At 60.2% G+C, this 11,435-nt stretch overlaps 1 protein-coding gene across 1 annotated transcript in view; it reads right to left on the reverse strand.

Moving 5' to 3' along the window:
* ASIC4 (acid-sensing (proton-gated) ion channel family member 4) overlaps positions 1-11,435 on the reverse strand; it is a 17,994-nt gene that overhangs the window by 3,041 nt on the left and 3,518 nt on the right.

Raw genomic sequence — 11,435 nt, forward strand, 5'->3', positions numbered from 1 at the left:
TTTCCCGCTAACGCCTCCGGCAGCTGGCATGTCTCCACGCCACTGAGCTGCTGCCAGCCTGGGCAAGGGGCATGTGAGGCCAGTGGGCTGCAGACTGCACGGTGCCCCGCAGGCGGTGGTGACGCCGGGACGGAGGAGCCAGGCACCTCCTCTGCAAGCACAGCCCTGGGGCTGCTCTCCATGTCCTGCCAGCGGGTCTCCGCAGCCGGTGCCGTCCCCAACGCCAGCGAGACGCCCAGGTGCCGGTGGACAGGGCTGAAATATCAGCTTGTCCCTGAGCGAGCGGGCAAGGACAGCATCGCCCACCATGCCTGATCCGACACGATGCCGGCTGGAGCTGCTCCCCATGCCTGGCCACCTTGGGGCTACTCACCGCCGCAAAGTCGCCGGGGCCACACTGCTCGCCCCGGTAGCTGCAGCTCAGCAGCATGTCCTCCAGCTGGTGGCAAGTGTGGTTAAAAAACCTGTACAAATTTAGGGGCTCGTCCTCATCCCCGGGGCCGGGCTGGGCTGGGGTGAAGCCCAGCTCCATCCCGGGCTCATAGTCGACCAGGGGGGCCAGGTAGAGCAGGTCCTCGTGGCTAAGCTGCGAGACCCGCACACGGTTGATGTTGCAGAAGGTGACGGCAGGGAAGGTCATCTTGGGGCTGTCCTCCTCGCTGAGCAGCGTGATGTGGTGGTACTCCAGGTAGTAGACAATGCGGTCAGCCACCTGGTAGAGGAAGACGGAGAGGGAGAGGAGGAAGGCCAGCGCCCAGAGCGCCTGCCGAACGCCCAGGCTGCCCTCCACAAAGATGTGGCTCAGCCCGTGCAGCGTGCAGCTGCTGGCAAAGGCCACAAAGTCCGTGGCTGCCCCCGCATCCTCCTCCTCCTCTTCATCCTCCTCCTGCCCATACAGGAACTCATCTGCTCCATCCTCTCCCCTCCCAGTGGCTGCAGCATCTCTTGGTCCTTCCTCGCTGGAGAAGGAGATGGTGCAGAATATCTGGAGAGGCATTGTCCAGCGTGGGGGTCCCAGCTGCAGCGTGGAGGTCCCAGCTCTGGCGTGGGGGTCCTGACCCCCACCCTGCCACAGCCTGGGGGTCTTCGACGGTGGGTTGGTTCCTCGGGGTGTGAGTGAGAGGGGCTGGGGGAGAGCAGAGAAGGAGGAAGGGGCAAGTTCAGAGAAGAGAAACGGAGAAGGGAAAAGGAGCGAGAGGCAAGCGGGAGTGAGGGAGAAGAACAGAGGGATGCTCAGAGGGGATGGAGAGAGGAGGGTATATCAGGAGCAGGGAGGAGGAGAGGAGGAGCGAGGGGCGGTTCTGCGGGCTCCCCAGGTCCCCTGGGACCAGCCGGCTGCTGTTGGCAGGACGGAGCAGAGACGTCGCCGGCTCCAGAAGCACCGACATGTTGGGAGCTCCTGGTGCTGCCTGGGGGGCCTGAGGGGCTGCCGGGTCTGGTGAACACGGGTGTGCACGGGTGTGTGTGCAGGCACTCGCTGTGCTGCGTACCCACACCGCATCCTCCATCCTCGCTGTGGGGCAGCACGGCCCTGGCAGCCCAACTGGCTGCTCCAGCCAGGCGCTCCCCGCCGGGTGCCAGGCTGTTTCCGGAGCCACCATATGCCGGGCTCTCTGGGCTCTTCATCAGGGCAGCTGGAGCCAGAGGTTTTCCCAAAATGCTTGTGACACCGTCCTGCTGCAGCGCCCGCCCAGGTGGTGCCAGCGAGGGCGGAAGGATTCTATGATGTCCCCAAGCTCTCACAGTGCTCATCTTGCCCTGGCAGCACCCGTCCCTGCAGGCTCATCTCCCTGTGCCATGGGGCGGCAGCATGTGCACAGGGGCACCCGGCGAAGGCAACGTCCTGCGCGGTGCGAGGTCCATCCTCCTCCAAGCCAGGGCTGCTTTTGGCAGGATTTGGGCGCTGCCATAGCTCAGGTGATGATTCCTTCTGCAGAACCCAGCCACTGCGCGGTGTGTCACCTCGTGCTTCCGATCCCTGTGGGGCACAGGGAGCCACCGCTTCCCCCGGGGGACGGCGTCCAGGCCTCGTGCTGCTGAGCTGGCTGGGGTTGGGGGTCCTGGGGAGGCAGCCCTGATGCAGGGTGGTGGGATGGAGCCGGCGGCCAGACTGGCTGCCGGGAGCAAAGCCGTCTCCTCCCTGCAGCCCTGCAGCAGCACAGCCCCTTCTTGCGGTTTGCTATTTTCCTTCAATCAGCACTTCATAAAAGCATCTGATGCGACCACAGAGCAATCTCCAGCCCTATCCCAGCACCGCAGCCGCCATCACCGGCCCAAGGGGAAGGGGAGCATCTAAATATGGCAGCGCTTTGATGCGCAAGAGCTGGATGGGAGGTTTTGGCCGGTGCCCGGGTGCGATGAGCATGCCCTAGCCTGCTGCTTCGGCTGCTGTGCCTCCTTCCCCGCATGCAGTGCAGGGCCCCGGTCCCTGACCACATCCCGGCTCGCGGATATGGGCACCACCAAACCGGGCGAACAAATGCAACCAGGAAAATTGTACAAATCTGATCTGATACCGTGCAAAGTTATCTGCTCTTCCTGAGCAAGTGACGCCGGTGTAATGGGCAGGGTGTGCACTAGGGATCCCTGCCAGGGCAGACTCAGCCAAGATGATGACCGATGACGTGACAGCGGGTTGTCCCTTGAGAGGCCGTCCTGGGGTTCTCCAAGCTCAATATTCCCAATAGAGCCCTTGTGTAAGAGGGATGCTGGCAGTTGCCACAAAGCTGGGGATGCTGTCAGCACCTGGGAGAAAGGATGGGTGACCTTGGGGACGAGCACCAGAGCCACGGGATGAAATTTCATAAAGCTGAGAGCAAGGTCGCGCCTTTTGGGAGCAACCCAGAGAGTCTGAGCTGGAAACTCGTCCTGGGAAATGGGACCAGGGAGGCGGATTGGGTGGCTGGGAGCCACCATGCCATGGGGACCAGGTCACATCCCAGCCCTTTGCCTTTGACGGAGACGAGCTGCAGCTGCACCGTGGGCAGGGCTGGGCTATAAAGGCATCAGGGCTTCACCTGTGTGGGGGTTTGGGGGCATTGGGCTGGCTTAGCCCTGTGGGAGTGAGCTGGGAGGATGCTTTTGGCAGAGAGCAAGCAGGTACTGGCTGAGGTCGGGGTGGGATTTCTGGTGTTCCCCAGCTCTGGGACAGGGAGTTTCTGTGCAATGTCTGTAGGAGGGAGAGGAGAAGAAGGAAAATGGAAGAGAAGCCTGAAGGGGTTTGTTTAGCCCTGGCAGGGCACTGACAGGTGAGTGGTGCTGCCTGGGGACCCTGTGGGACAGTCCCTGATGGTGTGAGTGAGGGGCTGATCTGATCCCATGGCATGGGGAGGTTTAATGTGTCTTCCTGGGAGCGATTGCAGCAGGGAGAGGGAGATGCTGTAATGAAAACACTCCACCATCAGCTGGGGCCATTAACCTGCCTTGCTCGGCTTAAACAGCTTGCGGAGAGTGCCAGGGCTGGTTCCCAGCAGCCGTGCGGGGCGGCGAGGATGAGCGCTGCCCCGGCTCCGGTTACCATCGCCTGTCCCAGAGCCGACACTCGAGCCGGGGTGAAGGTGACCGGGGATGGTCACAGCCAGGAGCACGGTGGCGCTGGCGCTCAGGGGAGCGTGTCCTGACTCCATGATTGGGGACAAACTGTGGCTGTGTCCCCATGTTACAGGCAGGGGGGTGCCGTCCTGGTTTGTGCAAGTTTTGGCGATGCTGGAGGAGTCCTTGGGCTTGTTCCCGCTCCTCCCTTGCCAGGAGTTATTTTTACCCTCTCTCAGGTAAAGCTTTGGCGGGGGAGAGGGACGGGGGATGCTATAATTAGTCGTGACATCAGCCCCCGTGGCGGCGCGTGCTGGGATGATGTTGCCGCACCCTGACCCACTGCTGGGGACCAGGGATGGTCGATGCCCTCCTCCCTGCCGCAGCGAGGGACGCGGGATGGTGGAAGTAGCCTGTTTTTTCCTGGCTCTGGCGTAGTGTTTGGCCACTGTCCTGGGGCAGTTTGGCCCCACTTGCTGCTTTTGCAGCTTGTCACAGGCCCGGGAAAGGAGGTTCCCCGGAGCGGGGGAGCACGGAGGCGGCGGGAGGGGGGAAGCGGGAGGGGGATTTGACGGCAGCAACCGCACATTTCACAGCCTGTCATGCTTTAATGGCAGAGGAGATCAAAGCTGGGATGGAGTTATTCATAGAGATAAACCAATCCCCGAGGAGGCGAGGAGAAAACAACATTGCAAGCTCTGTTATCCCAGGCCTGCAAGCGGCAGCCCAGCCCTGGGGAGGCTGTCGCAGAAAGCGCCCCGGAGCCGGAGCTGCTCCGTTTTGTAACCGGGAGGGGGGAAGCGGGAGGGGGATTTGACGGCAGCAACCGCACATTTCACAGCCTGTCATGCTTTAATGGCAGAGGAGATCAAAGCTGGGATGGAGTTATTCATAGAGATAAACCAATCCCCGAGGAGGCGAGGAGAAAACAACATTGCAAGCTCTGTTATCCCAGGCCTGCAAGCGGCAGCCCAGCCCTGGGGAGGCTGTCGCAGAAAGCGCCCGGGAGCTGGACCTGCTCGGTTTTGTAACGGGGTGCTGCCTGTCCCTGCCAAGGACTGGCTGAGCCGGGGCCGAGCTGCCTGCATCATCCCTGAGGGTGCCTGGAGGTCAGAACTGACTGGTGGGAAGGGATGAGATGGGGTGCAATGCCACAGCAGCTAGGAGCAGGATTTGGGGGATGGATATTTGATGGGGCAGATGGGCACCCTGTAGCTGGGCTATCCTGCTGCCATGACACAGCTGGGTACATTGCATTGGAGGGGAGAAGAATCAGGTTTGCAATGTGCTTTGGACCATGAAGGTGCTTTGCAGCTCCCAGAGCTGCCAAGATGTTGGTGGTGGCACCCACAGTGCCTCCATCGCTGGTCTGGGCAGGATGAGCTGCTTTGGGACGGCTTCGTGGCTGCAGATCCCCTCCCCGACCCTGGTGAGAGGCAGAGTCGGGGCAGCCAAGGAAGGTGGGATTGCCTGGGCAGCCAGGATCTCTGCTGGGATTAATCCTGCTGCCCCTTATCAGATGCTGCCACCTTGCCTCCGCTCGCTCCACCAGCCAAGCCGGGCGCAGCTCGTGTTATCCAGCCCTTTATCCCCCAGATTAGACGCTTCACAGTGGATTAGCATGTCACATTCTAATGCAGAAAAATTGATGATTAAAAAGGAGTTTTTCCTCTGTATTATTCCCCACCTCCGCCTCCTCTCCACCCCGTCCCCGCGGACCCAGGCAGCCCAGCCCCAGCCGTAGGGACTGGTGATGCTGCGGTGCTGGGTGATGCAGGAGCCCTGTCCCTGGCTCGCACGGGGGACGGGAAACCAAAGGTCCCTTTGTGGGACTGTGCAGGGCTGGCACACTCTGTCCCAGCTGCTTTTGGTGGAGGGGCCGGGTGCTCCAGGTCCCTGTGCCATCCTACCCCGCGTTATTGGCTGCAGACCCAGCCTCTGCAGCACAGGACTTTAATAAAAAGCACATTATGGTGAGTAAAGCGCTAAGTGGACTTCATTATGGACCCGGGGCCTCCCTGGCTCCCGTTGTTCCGTATGATTTCATATCAGATGAGCCTTATCTCCTCTCCAAACACCTCCATTTAAACTCCATTAATCTTTCAAAGCTTCCCTGGGCCAGCGCTGCCGAGCGCTTCCCAGCCAGCCCAGCCGGGTGCCAGTGCTGCTGCCCCAGGCAGAGGCCATTTGCAGCCCCGCTGGCTCGGGGTCTCTTGGGGGCTCAGCTGGGACCCCCTGCAGCTCCGCAGGCAGTCGAGCATGTGCCTGTGGCCAGGCCCTTCGCCATGTATCTGATATGACGGCTCCCACAGCCACCTTATCCTTCTTGCCGGGGATCTATTTACGCTCCTATAATTGAAACAGTTTGTAATGCTGAGAGCTTTCCGGGTGATTTACCCCTTGGTGGTGTCCCTTTGTGCCATGGAGGGGTCACCGAGACTGCCGGCTCCTGCCCTGGCGGGATGCGGAGGATGCTGTCGAGGTGTTACTAATTCCTGGGCAGCTGGGATTGTTCTGTGTGGACGCTTATCCCAATGCCTTTCCGTGTTTCCTGCCCATCACGAATTACCCATAAGCAGGTTGCAATTTTTTCCGACATCCTTCACAATTGCTTAAACAGTTCGTGCAAGCAGATTCAAGCCGCTGGTTTCATTGGTGGGGAGAAAAAAAAATTGTATTCCTATCTGGTTTTCTTGCTGTGTTCGCTTGCTCTGGCTCTGCACGCATCACGGTTTTCAAATCTAATCTAATCCGAGCAGGGTGGTTACGCAGCCCCGGCGTGTAGCTGCTCTGGATGGGTCTCCCTGTTGCTTTACTGGGCCATGAGGCTGCCAGGAGAGCAAGGAGCAGGGGGCTTAAAATCCCTGACAAACTGGAGGGTGAGTGGGATGCACCCTGCCCCAGCACCATCCCGTGCCCCATCTCTGTCCTTACGATAAAAGCCTGGATGCAAATGCACCAAACCCACCATACAGCAAAAAAAAAATTCAAAAAAAATAAATAAAAGGTTATAATGTCCAAGTGTTGGGGCATGTATAAATAAATAAGAGCCTGAGATGGTGAGGAGCTTCTCCAGTCATGGCTGTTGCAGGAATTGCAGTGATGTCTGCTGCTTAGAGAAGCCCTGGCTCAGGCCAAACTCTCTGCAGGCGATAAAACAAAGGCGTCTATAAAAAGCCAGATAAATTAAAATCAAGGCAAAAGGCTGCGAGACAGTTAATTTCCTGGATCTCCCTGTGGAGATCTCTGCCTTCTGCGCAGCTCCGCGTGCTCAGGAGACCTGCCCTCCTCTGTCCCAGCTTCTCCCCACCTGATGTCGGGGGGAGAGAGGGAAAACGGCACCAGGAGGTTTCCTGGGCAGATTGTTTGAAATACCCACGGTCGGCAAAGGCGCCACGTGCCTCGCTGCTGCTCAGCCTGGGTCTCAGATAAAGACCGAAGGGAGATTAAGGGGGAACAATTTGGAAAAATACCATACGCTGGTGGTGGTCCAGGGCTGCGTTTCCAGCCTGCGGCTCCCTTGGAGGCCGGCGTCCGTGGGGCATACGTGCCCAGGGTACCCCATCCGCAGCCGAGACATCCTTGCCTCCTTTGCGGCCCGATAGCACTTGAAAGCTTACTCATCCCTTTATGTGCAAAGGCATCGCAAGAGGAGCGGGAATGGCCTGAGGTGCATCTGAGCTGCTCCGAGCTTGTGGCGTGACACTTCTGTGTGTGCATGGTGCTCCCGGGTGTGCAAAGTGCTTTGGGTGTGCGTGACACCTCCGTGTGTGCATGACACCTCTGAATGTGCACAGCGCTCCTGTGCGGGGTGCGCTGCTGTGCACCGTGGCTCTGGGCATGGCTGTGCGTGCTGCTGGGGCTGGACGGCAGGGCCGGGGACTAAATGACCCCCGGCTGGGCCTGATCCTGATCCTGCGTGTCCTTCTCTCTCCTTTCCTAATCACCTGCCGGGGCGGGCGGGAGCGATGTTGTTCACTGCTTAGGGGTTCAAGGCGCTAAATGATTTACCTGCTCTGTTGCAGAGCTGCTAATGAAGCGGCTGTGAGGCACAGGCATGCATCGGCCTCCCGCTGTGCTGTGCCCAGCGCCAATGTCCTCAGCCCACTTGTCCCTGACCCTCTTCTGCGCCGGCTCGGCCAAGATCATGGTGGGTTCAGTGGCACTGCTCCCCTGCAGCAACGTTGCCGGGGTTGCACCGTGGCATCACTGTCTCGCTGCAGAATGAGTGTGAAATGCAACTGGCTTCGAACAAGAGTTGCCGTCTCCACGTTAGCGTCAGCATGGGGTGAGCAAAGCCACAAGCAGCTGAGGGATCCCCAAGCCTCCCGCCTGCACCCCACGAGCAGCCGTGTCTGGAAAAGCTTGGATGAAGCTGGGGAAAGGAGGCAGCCGAGGAGCAACGCTCGCCGACGTTTCTGCTCCGCGCCTGAGGGCTAAACGGCTCCCGGCTGCTTTCTGGAGGATTTGCTTTGAGCAAAATACTGTGATACTTGAAAGTCTCCGAGCTGCAGATGAGCCAACAGAGTCGGGGCACTCCTGACCTGCTGTGCTTCCCGGGAGAGCCGAGTCACCACCAGCAAACAGCTGCGGTCCCGTCCGTGGTCCCATGCGTGGCTGCTCCTCTGCTCCATCACCTCCAATTATCTTGCACCAGGCAGCCCATGTCCCACCGGGTTTCCTTCGTTTGTCTGGAAAATGATGCAACCTCTGGGGACAAACGATGCTGCTGTTTTACAGCAGAGAGAGGCCGATGCGGAGGGCGAGCCTGGCCGGGAGTTTGCAGATGATGCATGCAGGTGGGGATGGCACGGCCGGGCCCCGGGGAGAACCGCCAGGATGCCGGAGGTGAATCGCCACTCAGAAATAACGGATACACGTGAGCAGTTTCAAATACTTATAAGTTCAAGAGAATGTGCTGCTAAAAAAAAAAGTGATTTACGTAAATCACTTGAATGTCTTACAGAATTTGTAAACGTGCCGGGTCCATCGGGCACTGTGGTGGGAGCTGCCGGAGCTCGGCGTGCCGCCGGGGACTGGCCCCAAACCAGGACAATCATGCTATTTCAGGCCAGTGGCCGTCCCTGCTGCCCACGTGTGGCCCCCAACTTGTTTTTCCAGAGCCAGATTGGCCCATGCAGTTTGTTTATTAACTGCCTAAAGCTCCAGGAAATATCTGGGTATCAGTAATTCCCGCGCCCGGTCTCTCCAGCTGTGTTGGAGATGCTTTTCACTCCGGCTCTATGATTATCCACTAATGCTGCACCGTGGGGGAGCTCCGCTCACCGTGTGGCTCCCGGGCTTGTGACTGCTGCAGCTCTGTGCAGGGCCATGGGGTGCTGTGGGCCAGATGCCTGGGTCCCCCGGTGGGTGCTGGGCCGCGGGTCCTGCGGGGCTGAGGGTCGAGGTAGAGCAGGGAGACCAGCAGCATCCTCTGGTTGAGTACCCTGAGACCAGCAGCCTGAGTGTGCCCCATTGCACCCCTCCGTCCGAGCTCCCACGGGTGCTGGAGGACACCCCGGCACCCACCAATGGGGCAGGTTTGAACGACACAAGGGTTTTTTTGCAGGAGGAAAAGCCACGGTGCTCCTGGGGTGGCGGGAGCTGACCCCAATGCACACCAGCTGAAGTGAGGTGGGCTAAGCAGGGGGTTCAGAGGCGTGCAGAGAGGCTTTGGGGGTGCAGTGGGGCATGCATTGGGGTTTAGCAGGGTACAGGGGGCACAGCAGGGTGCAGAGGGGCACAGTGGGATCTGGTGGGGTCCAGTGGGGTTCACCAAGGTGCAGTGGAGCTCAGAAGGGCGGTGGGGAGGCTCAGCAGGGTGCAATGGGGTGCAGTGGGGTACAATAAGATGCCACTGGATTCGTTCTTCATCACAGCAGCCCCTGCATTGCTCCAGACATGGGAGGAAGGAGGAGAGGAGGAGTGTGGTTGGGGTTTGCCGGGGCTGCTCCAGACCTTTCCTGTTCCCTCCCTTGCTCTTCCTCTGTGCAGTCGATATTTCCAGGGCAGAAGATGCAGAATCCAATGAAAAAGGCAGCGGCATGATCTCTGTGTCAAACTCAATTCTCCCTAGTGCCAGCTCAGCCCCGGAGCCTCATGGAAATGGTCCAGAGGACTTAATCCTCTGCAGTTTATCGAGAATGTCCCGTGCGCTCTGCCCCAGGGCTCCCAGCTCCTATGCCAGGCTCAGCCACTCTGCCCTGAAGCAGGGCGATGACGAGGAGTTGGGGACGTGGCTCGCTCACGGGGTGTGAGAAGGAAAGGCTGCAAATGCACATTGCACCACGCCAGGCATGGCTGCTCACATCACCCCAGGCTGTACCGACCCCCAAAAAGGGGCTTCACGAGCATGGGGCACCGTCCCGAGGTTTAATGCTGGTTTTACATGGGGCAGCCCCAATTCCCATCCCACGGGCCATACTGGGGCGTGGAGAGGAAGCTTATCCTCCGGGTTTCTCCTTTTTCCCTGGGCTGGAGAGAAAATTAATGGGGTTTAGAGCCCAGAGACAGGAATCCTGGGCCTTTCCCTTGCTGGGCGAGGAGCAGATCCACGGGAGATGAGCAGGGCTCCGGGGGCCCTTTGCCGGCGCAGGGAGGGAGAGGAAACGCAAGCTGGGAGCTGACGGGGCTGCACGTTCCCGCAGAGGAGTGAGGGCTTGAACTTATAAATAATGAAGTAGCAAGTGTGAAACATTGATCTCTGCTGCTAATGAGCACGTTGGGGAGCGCAGTCCCGAAATGGAGGCAATAGCGAGGGCGATTCACCCTTCCCTGCAAAGGGGAACCGGGTGGCCGCCCCCTGCCCACCCATGCATGGCCCTGTGGGCGCGAGGGTCTGGGCACAGCCCCGGTGATGGGGACATCCTCAGCCTGTGTCCCTCAGGGCTGTGCCCTGAGGGGGGTCAGGACTTGCCCCTCAGCCTTGTGTTTGCCCCTCTGGGCTTTAAGGCCATGCCAGGATTTTGGGACTGGGGAGAGGAGACGGCTGCACCTCCCTGTGTGCGTCCTTCTCCCCATCCTGGACTGCTGCAGTGGGGGAGCTTTGGTGGATGCCAGACACCTCCATGGTGCTGGAGGGGCTGTGAAGAGCCAGGGCAGAGCTGGGGCGGGCCAATGGTTTCCCCCTGGGTCTTGGAGGGTTCAAACCCCTGTATGGAATGAGTCCAAGCCCGGTCAGCTCCACCTCTGTCCCTGAAGCATCCCTGCATCCTGCACACTGCTGCTGCTGGGGAGCACCCAGCCCCCATGGTGCACTGGCCAGGGTAGGTGGAGATGGAGGGGGATGAACAATGCCAGGGACCCTCTGATGTGGCCTGGTGATGATGCAGGATGAAAGAGGAGGTGGGAAAAGCCCGTGTAATCCCAGGATGGGCTTCCCCACGGCATCCGGCACGAGCCCTGTGTGCTGGGGGATCCTGTCCTGGCTGCAGGGCGATGCCGTGGGCTGGGGCAGGCGGGCTGAGACCCAGCCCACAGCCCCCCTGGGATGCTCCTGGGTGGATGCATCACAGGGGGCACACAGACAGTGCTCCCAGCACTGGGGGGGACCCTGGGCTGCTGTGCCTGCCCCCAGTGATGCTCTTCCACCGTCTGGCAGTGCGAGGGGGAATGCAGGCAGGAGGCAGCTCCTGCCACCTTATTGTCACCCCGGATATTTCGGTTACAAGCAGCCCCTCATTTGCATTCGCCGCGTCTCCCCCGAGCCCTCCCTTCTGCCGGGGACAGATAATGCAGCGGCCGCGGCGTGTTGGGGCCGCGGCGCTGGCGGCAGAGCCGTGGTTCTTCCCATTGCCTCCTGCGTCGGCCAGCATCGGCATGCAGCCAGCATCTCCCGGGCGGCCACTCGCCCCCCAGCTGTCCCCATCAGCCCCCCAGCCCCCCCCCCCGGCCCACAGACCTGA

Source organism: Pygoscelis adeliae, unplaced genomic scaffold (genome assembly GCF_000699105.1).
Source record: "Pygoscelis adeliae isolate BGI_AS28 unplaced genomic scaffold, ASM69910v1 Scaffold803, whole genome shotgun sequence".
NCBI lineage: Eukaryota > Metazoa > Chordata > Aves > Sphenisciformes > Spheniscidae > Pygoscelis > Pygoscelis adeliae.